This window comes from Petromyzon marinus, unplaced genomic scaffold, assembly GCF_048934315.1.
Source record: "Petromyzon marinus isolate PM22_M1 ecotype Great Lakes invasive population unplaced genomic scaffold, UKy_Petmar_22M1.pri1.0 PM_G_Scaffold_62, whole genome shotgun sequence".
Classification (NCBI taxonomy): domain Eukaryota; kingdom Metazoa; phylum Chordata; class Hyperoartia; order Petromyzontiformes; family Petromyzontidae; genus Petromyzon; species Petromyzon marinus.
The window spans coordinates 107261-116546 of NW_027423016.1; positions in this window are offsets into that span (position 1 = coordinate 107261).

Here is a 9286-nt window from a genome sequence, read left to right on the forward strand (position 1 = left end):
CTCCACTGCTAGCCTGTTATCTCTCACTCTCCTAGCCTCTCCACTGCTAGCCTGTTCTCTCACCCTCCTGGCCTCTCCACTGCTAGCCTGTTCTCTCACGCTCCTAGCCTCTCCACTGCTAGCCTGTTCTCTCACCCTCCTAGCCTCTCCACTGCTAGCCTGTTCTCTCACCCTCCTAGCCTCTCCACTGCTAGCCTGTTCTCTCACCCTCCTAGCCTCTCCACTGCTAGCCTGTTCTCTCACTCTCCTAGCCTCTCCACTGCTAGCCTGTTCTCTCACCCTCCTAGCCTCTCCACTGCTAGCCTGTTCTCTCACCTTCCTAGCCTCTCCACTGCTAGCCTGTTCTCTCTCACGCTCCTAGCCTCTCTACTGCTAGCCTGTTCTCTCACGCTCCTAGCCTCTTCACTGCTAGCCTGTTCTCTCACTCTCCTAGCCTCTCCACTGCTAGCCTGTTCTCTCACTCTCCTAGCCTCTCCACTGCTAGCCTGTTCTCTCACTCTCCTAGCCTCTCCACTGCTAGCCTGTTCTCTCACTCTCCTAGCCTCTCCACTGCTAGCCTGTTCTCTCTCACTCTCCTAGCCTCTCCACTGCTAGCCTGTTTTCTCACTCTCCTAGCCTCTCCACTGCTAGCCTGTTCTCTCACTCTCCTAGCCTCTCCACTGCTAGCCTGTTCTCTCACTCTCCTAGCCTCTCCACTGCTAGCCTGTTCTCTCTCTCCTAGCCTCTCCACTGCTAGCCTGTTCTCTCTCACTCTCCTAGCCTCTCCACTGCTAGCCTGTTATCTCTCACTCTCCTAGCCTCTCCACTGCTAGCCTGTTCTCTCACGCTCCTAGCCTCTCTACTGCTAGCCTGTTCTCTCACTCTCATAGCCTCTTCACGGCTAGCCTGTTCTCTCTCACCCTCCTAGCCTCTCTACTGCTAGCCTGTTCTCTCACACTCCTAGCCTCTCCACTGCTAGCCTGTTCTCTCACGCTCCTAGCCTCTCCACTGCTAGCCTGTTCTCTCTCTCCTAGCCTCTCCACTGCTAGCCTGTTCTCTCACGCTCCTAGCCTCTCCACTGCTAGCCTGTTCTCTCACCCTCCTAGCCTCTCCACTGCTAGCCTGTTCTCTCTCACTCTCCTAGCCTCTCCACTGCCTGCCTGTTCTCTCTCACTCTCCTAGCCTCTCCACTGCTAGCCTGTTCTCTCTCACGCTCCTAGCCTCTCCACCTCTAGCCTGTTCTCTCACCCTCCTAGCCTCTCCACTGCTAGCCTGTTCTCTCTCACGCTCCTAGCCTCTCTACTGCTAGCCTGTTCCCTCACGCTCCTAGCCTCTCCACTGCTAGCCTGTTCTCTCTCACTCTCCTAGCCTCTCCACTGCTAGCCTGTTCTCTCACCCTCCTAGCCTCTCCACTGCTAGCCTGTTCTCTCTCACTTTCCTAGCCTCTCCACTGCCTGCCTGTTCTCTCTCACTCTCCTAGCCTCTCCACTGCTAGCCTGTTCTCTCACACTCCTAGCCTCTCCACTGCTAGCCTGTTCTCTCACCCTCCTAGCCTCTCCACTGCTAGCCTGTTCTCTCTCACGCTCCTAGCCTCTCTACTGCTAGCCTATTCTCTCACGCTCCTAGCCTCTCCACTGCTAGCCTGTTCTCTCACTCTCCTAGCCTCTCCACTGCTAGCCTGTGCTCTCACTCTCCTAGCCTCTCCACTGCTAGCCTGTTCTCTCTCTCCTAGCCTCTCCACTGCTAGCCTGTTCTCTCTCACTCTCCTAGCCTCTCCACTGCTAGCCTGTTCTCTCTCACTCTCCTAGCCTCTCCACTGCTAGCCTGTTCTCTCTCACGCTCCTAGCCTCTCTACTGCTAGCCTGTTCTCTCACTCTCATAGCCTCTCCACGGCTCGCCTGTTCTCTCACCCTCCTAGCCTCTCCACTGCTAGCCTGTTCTCTCACGCTCCTTAGCCTCTCCACTGCTAGCCTGTTCTCTCTCTCACTCTCCTAGCCTCTCCACTGCTAGCCTGTTCTCTCTCACGCTCCTAGCCTCTCTACTGCTAGCCTGTTCTCTCACTCTCCTTAGTCTCTCCACTGCTAGCCTGTTCTCTCACGCTCCTAGCCTCTCCACTGCTAGCCTGTTCTCTCTCACGCTCCTAGCCTCTCCACTGCTGCCCTGTTCTCTCTCTCCAAGCCTCTCCACTGCTAGCCTGTTCTCTCACCCTCCTGGCCTCTCCACTGCTAGCCTGTTCTCTCACGCTCCTAGCCTCTCCACTGCTAGCCTGTTCTCTCTCTCCTAGCCTCTCCACTGCTAGCCTGTTCTCTCACGCTCCTAGCCTCTCCACTGCTAGCCTGTTCTCTCACTCTCCTAGCCTCTCCACTGCTAGCCTGTTCTCTCACCCTCCTAGCCTCTCCACTGCTAGCCTGTTCTCTCACCTTCCTAGCCTCTCCACTGCTAGCCTGTTCTCTCTCACGCTCCTAGCCTCTCTACTGCTAGCCTGTTCTCTCACGCTCCTAGCCTCTTCACTGCTAGCCTGTTCTCTCACTCTCCTAGCCTCTCCACTGCTAGCCTGTTCTCTCTCACTCTCCTAGCCTCTCCACTGCTAGCCTGTTATCTCTCACTCTCCTAGCCTCTCCACTGCTAGCCTGTTCTCTCACGCTCCTAGCCTCTCTACTGCTAGCCTGTTCTCTCACTCTCATAGCCTCTCCACGGCTAGCCTGTTCTCTCTCACCCTCCTAGCCTCTCTACTGCTAGCCTGTTCTCTCACACTCCTAGCCTCTCCACTGCTAGCCTGTTCTCTCACGCTCCTAGCCTCTCCACTGCTAGCCTGTTCTCTCTCTCCTAGCCTCTCCACTGCTAGCCTGTTCTCTCATGCTCCTAGCCTCTCCACTGCTAGCCTGTTCTCTCACCCTCCTAGCCTCTCCACTGCTAGCCTGTTCTCTCTCACTCTCCTAGCCTCTCCACTGCCTGCCTGTTCTCTCTCACTCTCCTAGCCTCTCCACTGCTAGCCTGTTCTCTCACCCTCCTAGCCTCTCCACTGCTAGCCTGTTCTCTCTCACGCTCCTAGCCTCTCTACTGCTAGCCTGTTCCCTCACGCTCCTAGCCTCTCCACTGCTAGCCTGTTCTCTCTCACTCTCCTAGCCTCTCCACTGCTAGCCTGTTCTCTCACCCTCCTAGCCTCTCCACTGCTAGCCTGTTCTCTCTCACTTTCCTAGCCTCTCCACTGCCTGCCTGTTCTCTCTCACTCTCCTAGCCTCTCCACTGCTAGCCTGTTCTCTCACGCTCCTAGCCTCTCCACTGCTAGCCTGTTCTCTCACCCTCCTAGCCTCTCCACTGCTAGCCTGTTCTCTCTCACGCTCCTAGCCTCTCTACTGCTAGCCTATTCTCTCACGCTCCTAGCCTCTCCACTGCTAGCCTGTTCTCTCACTCTCCTAGCCTCTCCACTGCTAGCCTGTGCTCTCACTCTCCTAGCCTCTCCACTGCTAGCCTGTTCTCTCTCTCCTAGCCTCTCCACTGCTAGCCTGTTCTCTCTCACTCTCCTAGCCTCTCCACTGCTAGCCTGTTCTCTCTCACTCTCCTAGCCTCTCCACTGCTAGCCTGTTCTCTCTCACTCTCCTAGCCTCTCCACTGCTAGCCTGTTCTCTCTCACGCTCCTAGCCTCTCCACTGCTAGCCTGTTCTCTCACCCTCCTAGCTTCTCCACTGCTAGCCTGTTCTCTCTCACGCTCCTAGCCTCTCTACTGCTAGCCTGTTCTCTCACGCTCCTAGCCTCTCCACTGCTAGCCTGTTCTCTCACTCTCCTAGCCTCCACTGGTAGCCTGTTCTCTCTCTCTCCTAGCCTCTCCACTGCTAGCCTGTTCTCTCTCACTCTCCTAGCCTCTCCACTGCTAGCCTGTTCTCTCTCACGCTCCTAGCCTCTCTACTGCTAGCCTGTTCTCTCACTCTCATAGCCTCTCCACGGCTAGCCTGTTCTCTCACCCTCCTAGCCTCTCTACTGCTAGCCTGTTCTCTCACGCTCCTAGCCTCTCCACTGCTAGCCTGTTCTCTCACGTTCCTTAGCCTCTCCACTGCTAGCCTGTTCTCTCTCTCACTCTCCTAGCCTCTCCACTGCTAGCCTGTTCTCTCTCACGCTCCTAGCCTCTCTACTGCTAGCCTGTTCTCTCACTCTCCTTAGCCTCTCCACTGCTAGCCTGTGCTCTCATGCTCCTAGCCTCTCCACTGCTAGCCTGTTCTCTCTCACGCTCCTAGCCTCTCCACTGCTGCCCTGTTCTCTCTCTCCAAGCCTCTCCGCTGCTAGCCTGTTCTCTCACTCTCCTAGCCTCTCCACTGCTAGCCTGTTCTCTCACCCTCTCCTAGCCTCTCCACTGCTAGCCTGTTCTCTCTCACTCTGCAAGCCTCTCCACTGCTCGCGTGTTCTCTCTCCCTCTCCTAGCCTCTCCACTGCTAGCCTGTTCTCTCACCCTCCTGGCCTCTCCACTGCTAGCCTGTTCTCTCACGCTCCTGGCCTCTCCACTGCTAGCCTGTTCTCTCACGCTCCTAGCCTCTCCACTGCTAGCCTGTTCTCTCACGCTCCTAGCCTCTCCACTGCTAGCCTGTTCTCTCACCCTCCTAGCCTCTCCACTGCTAGCCTGTTCTCTCTCACTCTCCTAGCCTCTCCACTGCTAGCCTGTTCTCTCACCCTCCTAGCCTCTCCACTGCTAGCCTGTTCTCTCTCTCTCCTAGCCTCTCCACTGCCTGCCTGTTCTCTCTCACTCTCCTAGCCTCTCCACTGCTAGCCTGTTCTCTCACCCTCCTAGCCTCTCCACTGCTAGCCTGTTCTCTCTCACTCTCCTAGCCTCTCCACTGCTAGCCTGTTCTCTCACTCTCTTTTTCTTTTTTCAACGTAAAAGTTAATTTATTAAGCCACACATGCGCCGACAACGTTAACAACACCACAACGAACCTGGGGCTTAATGTAAAACAACGCGAATGTTTACGTGCCGAGGAGCGCCTATTTCCCGCCCTCCCCCGCGCGGGTGTCACGTGATCGGCGAGGGTCACGTGATCGACTCGCCATTAACCCGCCCGTCACCGCCCGCCACCATCTTGAGGCGGCCGCGCGTTCGCTGGGGGAACAAAAAAAAATCGACATCGACTTTTACAACTTCCTCGCAACTCTTCGATGAATCCGACCAGAAAACACGATGACTATATTTTAATATCATTCGTTACTTAAACAAGGCCCAGATCGCCTTTTGTCTCTCTGTGTCTGTGTCCTGTGCGTGTACAGCGTGTGTCTCTCTGTGTCCTGTGTGTGTACAGCATGTCTCTGTGTCTGTGTCCTGTGCGTGTACAGCGTGTCTCTCTGTCTGTGTCCTGTGTGTGTACAGCGTGTGTCTCTCTGTGTCTGTGTCCTGTGCGTGTACAGCGTGTGTCTCTCTGTGTCTGTATCCTGTGTGTGTACAGCGTGTCTCTCTGTGTGTCCTGTGTGTGTCTCTCTATGTCTGTGTCCTGTGTGTGTACAGCGTGTGTCTCTCTGTGTCTGTGTCCTGTGTGTGTACAGCGTGTGTCTCTCTGTGTCTGTGTCCTGTGTGTGTACAGCGTGTGTCTCTCTGTGTCTGTCCTGTGCGTGTACAGCGTGTGTCTCTCTGTGTCTGTGTCCTGTGGGTGTCCAGCGTGTGTCTCTCTGTGTCCTGTGTGTGTACAGCATGTGTCTCTCTGTTTCTGTGTCCTGTGTGTGTACAGCGTGTGTCTGTGTCCTGTGTGTGTGCAGCGTGTGTCTCTCTGTGCCCTGTGTGTGTACAGCGTGTGTCTCTCTGTGTCTGTGTCCTGTGCGTGTACAGCGTTTGTCTCTCTGTGTCTGTGTCCTGTGCGTGTACAGCGTGGGTCTCTCTGTGTCTGTGTCCTGTGTGTTTACAGCGTGTGTCTCTCTGTGTCCTGTGTGTGTACAGCATGTCTCTGTGTCTGTGTCCTGTGCGTGTACAGCGTGTCTCTCTGTCTGTGTCCTGTGTGTGTACAGCGTGTGTCTCTCTGTGTCTGTGTCCTGTGCGTGTACAGCGTGTGTCTCTGTGTCCTGTGTGTATAGCGTGTGTCTCTCTGTGTCTGTGTCCTGTGTGTGTACAGCGTGTGTCTCTCTGTGTCTGTGTCCTGTGTGTGTACAGCATGTGTCTCTCTGTGTACGTGTGTGTACAGCGTGTGTCTCTCTGTGTCTGTGTCCTGTGTGTGTACAGCGTGTGTCTCTCTGTGTCTGTGTCCTGTGTGTGTACAGCGTGTGTCTCTCTGTGTCCTGTGTGTGTACAGCATGTGTCTCTCTGTCTGTGTCCTGTGCGTGTACAGCGTGTCTCTCTGTCTGTGTCCTGTGTGTGTACAGCGTGTGTCTCTCTGTGTCTGTGTCCTGTGCGTGTACAGCGTGTGTCTATGTGTCTGTGTCCTGTGTGTGTACAGTGTGTGTCTCTCTGTGTCTGTGTCCTGTGTGTGTACAGCGTGCGTCTCTCTGTGTCTGTGTCTTGTGTGGGTACAGCGTGTGTCTCTCTGTGTGTGTACAGCGTGTCTCTCTGTGTCTGTGTCCTGTGTGTGTACAGCGTGTGTCTCTCTGTGTCATGTGTGTGAACAGCGTGTGTCTCTCTGTCTGTGTCCTGTGTGTGTCCAGCGTGTCTCTCTGTGTCTGTGTCCTGTGCGTGTACCGCGTGTGTCTCTCTGTGTCCGGTGTGTGTACAGCGTGTGTCTCTGTGTCTGTGTCCTGTGTGTGTACCGCGTGTGTCTCTCTGTGTCATGTGTGTGTACAGCGTGTGTCTCTCTGTGTCTGTGTCCTGTGTGTGTACAGCGTGTGTCTCTCTGTGTCTGTCCTGTGCGTGTACATCGTGTGTCTCTCTGTGTCTGTGTCCTATGTGTGTACAGCGTGTGTCTCTCTGTGTGTCCTGTGTGTGTAGAGCGTGTCTCTCTGTGTGTCCTGTGTGTGTACAGCGTGTGTCTCTCTGTGTGTCCTGTGTGTGTACAGCGTGTGTCTCTCTGTGTCTGTGTCCTGTGTGTGTACAGCGTGTGTCTGTCTGTGTCCTGTGTGTGTACAGCGTGTCTCTCTGTCTGTGTCCTGTGTGTGTACAGAACGTGTCTCTCTGTGTCTGTGTCCTGTGTGTGTACAGCGTGTGTCTCTCTGTGTCTGTCCTGTGCGTGTACAGCGTGTGTCTCTCTGTGTCTGTCCTGTGTACAGCGTGTGTCTCTCTGTGTCTGTGTCCTGTGTGTGTACAGCGTGTGTCTCTCTGTCTCTGTGTCCTGTGTGTGTACAGCGTGTGTCTCTATGTGTCTGTGTCCTGTGTATGTACAGCATGTGTCTCTCTGTGTCTGTGTCCTGTGTGTGTACAGCGTGTGTCTCTCTGTGTCTGTGTCCTGTGTGTGTACAGCGTGTGTCTCTGTGTCTGTGTCCTGTGTGTTTACAGCGTGTGTCTCTCTGTGTGCTGTGTGTGTACAGCGTGTGTCTCTCAGTGTCTGTGTCCTGTGTGTGTGCAGCGTGTGTCTCTCTGTGTCCTGTGTGTGTACAGCATGTCTCTCTGTGTCTGTGTCCTGTGCGTGTACAGCGTGTCTCTCTGTCTGTGTCCTGTGTGTGTACAGCGTGTGTCTCTCTGTGTCTGTGTCCTGTGCGTGTACAGCGTGTGTCTCTGTGTCTGTGTCCTGTGTGTGTGCAGCGTGTGTCTCTCTGTGTCCTGTGTGTGTACAGCATGTCTCTCTGTGTCTGTGTCCTGTGCGTGTACAGCGTGTCTCTCTGTCTGTGTCCTGTGCGTGTACAGCGTGTCTCTCTGTCTGTGTCCTGTGCGTGTACAGCGTGTCTCTCTGTCTGTGTCCTGTGTGTGTACAGCGTGTGTCTCTCTGTGTCTGTGTCCTGTGTGTGTACAGTGTGTGTCTCTCTGTGTCCTGTGTGTGTACAGCGTGTGTCTCTGTGTCTGTGTCTTGTGTGGGTACAGCGTGTGTCTCTGTGTGTGTGTGTGTGTACAGCGTGTCTCTCTGTGTCTGTGTCCTGTGTGTGTACAGCGTGTGTCTCTCTGTGTCATGTGTGTGTACAGCGTGTGTCTCTCTGTGTCTGTGTCCTGTGTGTGTACAGCGTGTGTCTCTCTGTGTCCTGTGTGTGTACAGCATGTGTCTCTCTGTCTGTGTCCTGTGTGTGTCCATCGTGTCTCTCTGTGTCTGTGTCCTGTGCGTGTACGCGTGTGTCTCTCTGTGTCCGGTGTGTGTACAGCGTGTGTCTCTGTCTGTGTCCTGTGTGTGTACAGCGTGTGTCTCTCTGTGTCTGTGTCCTGTGTGTGTACAGCACGTGTCTCTCTGTGTCTGTGTCCTGTGTGTGTACAGCGTGTGTCTCTCTGTGTCTGTCCTGTGCGTGTACATCGTGTGTCTCTCTGTGTCTGTGTCCTATGTGTGTACAGCGTGTCTCTCTGTGTGTCCTGTGTGTGTACAGCGTGTGTCTCTCTGTGTCTGTGTCCTGTGTGTGTACAGCGTGTCTCTCTGTCTGTGTCCTGTGTGTGTACAGCACGTGTCTCTCTGTGTCTGTGTCCTGTGTGTGTACAGCGTGTGTCTCTCTGTGTCTGTCCTGTGCGTGTACAGCGTGTGTTTCTTTGTGTCTGTCCTGTGTGTGTACAGCGTGTGTCTCTCTGTGTCTGTGTCCTGTGTGTGTACAGCGTGTCTCTCTGTGTCTGTGTCCTGTGTGTGTACAGCGTGTGTCTCTATGTGTCTGTGTCCTGTGTGTGTACAGCGTGTGTCTCTCTGTGTCTGTGTCCTGTGTGTGTACAGCGTGTGTCTCTGTGTCTGTGTCCTGTGTGTTTACAGCGTGTGTCTCTCTGTGTGCTGTGTGTGTACAGCGTGTGTCTCTCTGTGTCTGTGTCCTGTGCGTGTACAGCGTGTCTCTCTGTCTGTGTCCTGTGCGTGTACAGCGTGTGTCTCTCTGTGTCTGTGTCCTGTGTGTGTACAGCGTGTCTCTCTGTGTCTGTGTCCTGTGTGTGTACAGCGTGTGTCTCTATGTGTCTGTGTCCTGTGTGTGTACAGCGTGTGTCTCTCTGTGTCTGTGTCCTGTGCGTGTACAGCGTGTGTCTCTGTGTCTGTGTCCTGTGTGTGTACAGCGTGTGTCTCTCTGTGTCTGTGTCCTGTGTGTGTACAGCGTGTGTCTCTCTGTGTCTGTGTCTTGTGTGTGTACAGCGTGTGTCTCTCTGTGTCTGTGTCCTGTGCGTGTACAGCGTGTGTCTCTCTGTGTCCTGTGCGTGTACAGCGTGTGTCTCTCTGTGTCCTGTGTGTGTACAGCGTGTGTCTCTGTGTCTGTGTCCTGTGTGTGTACAGCGTGTGTCTCTCTGTGTCTGTGTCTTGTG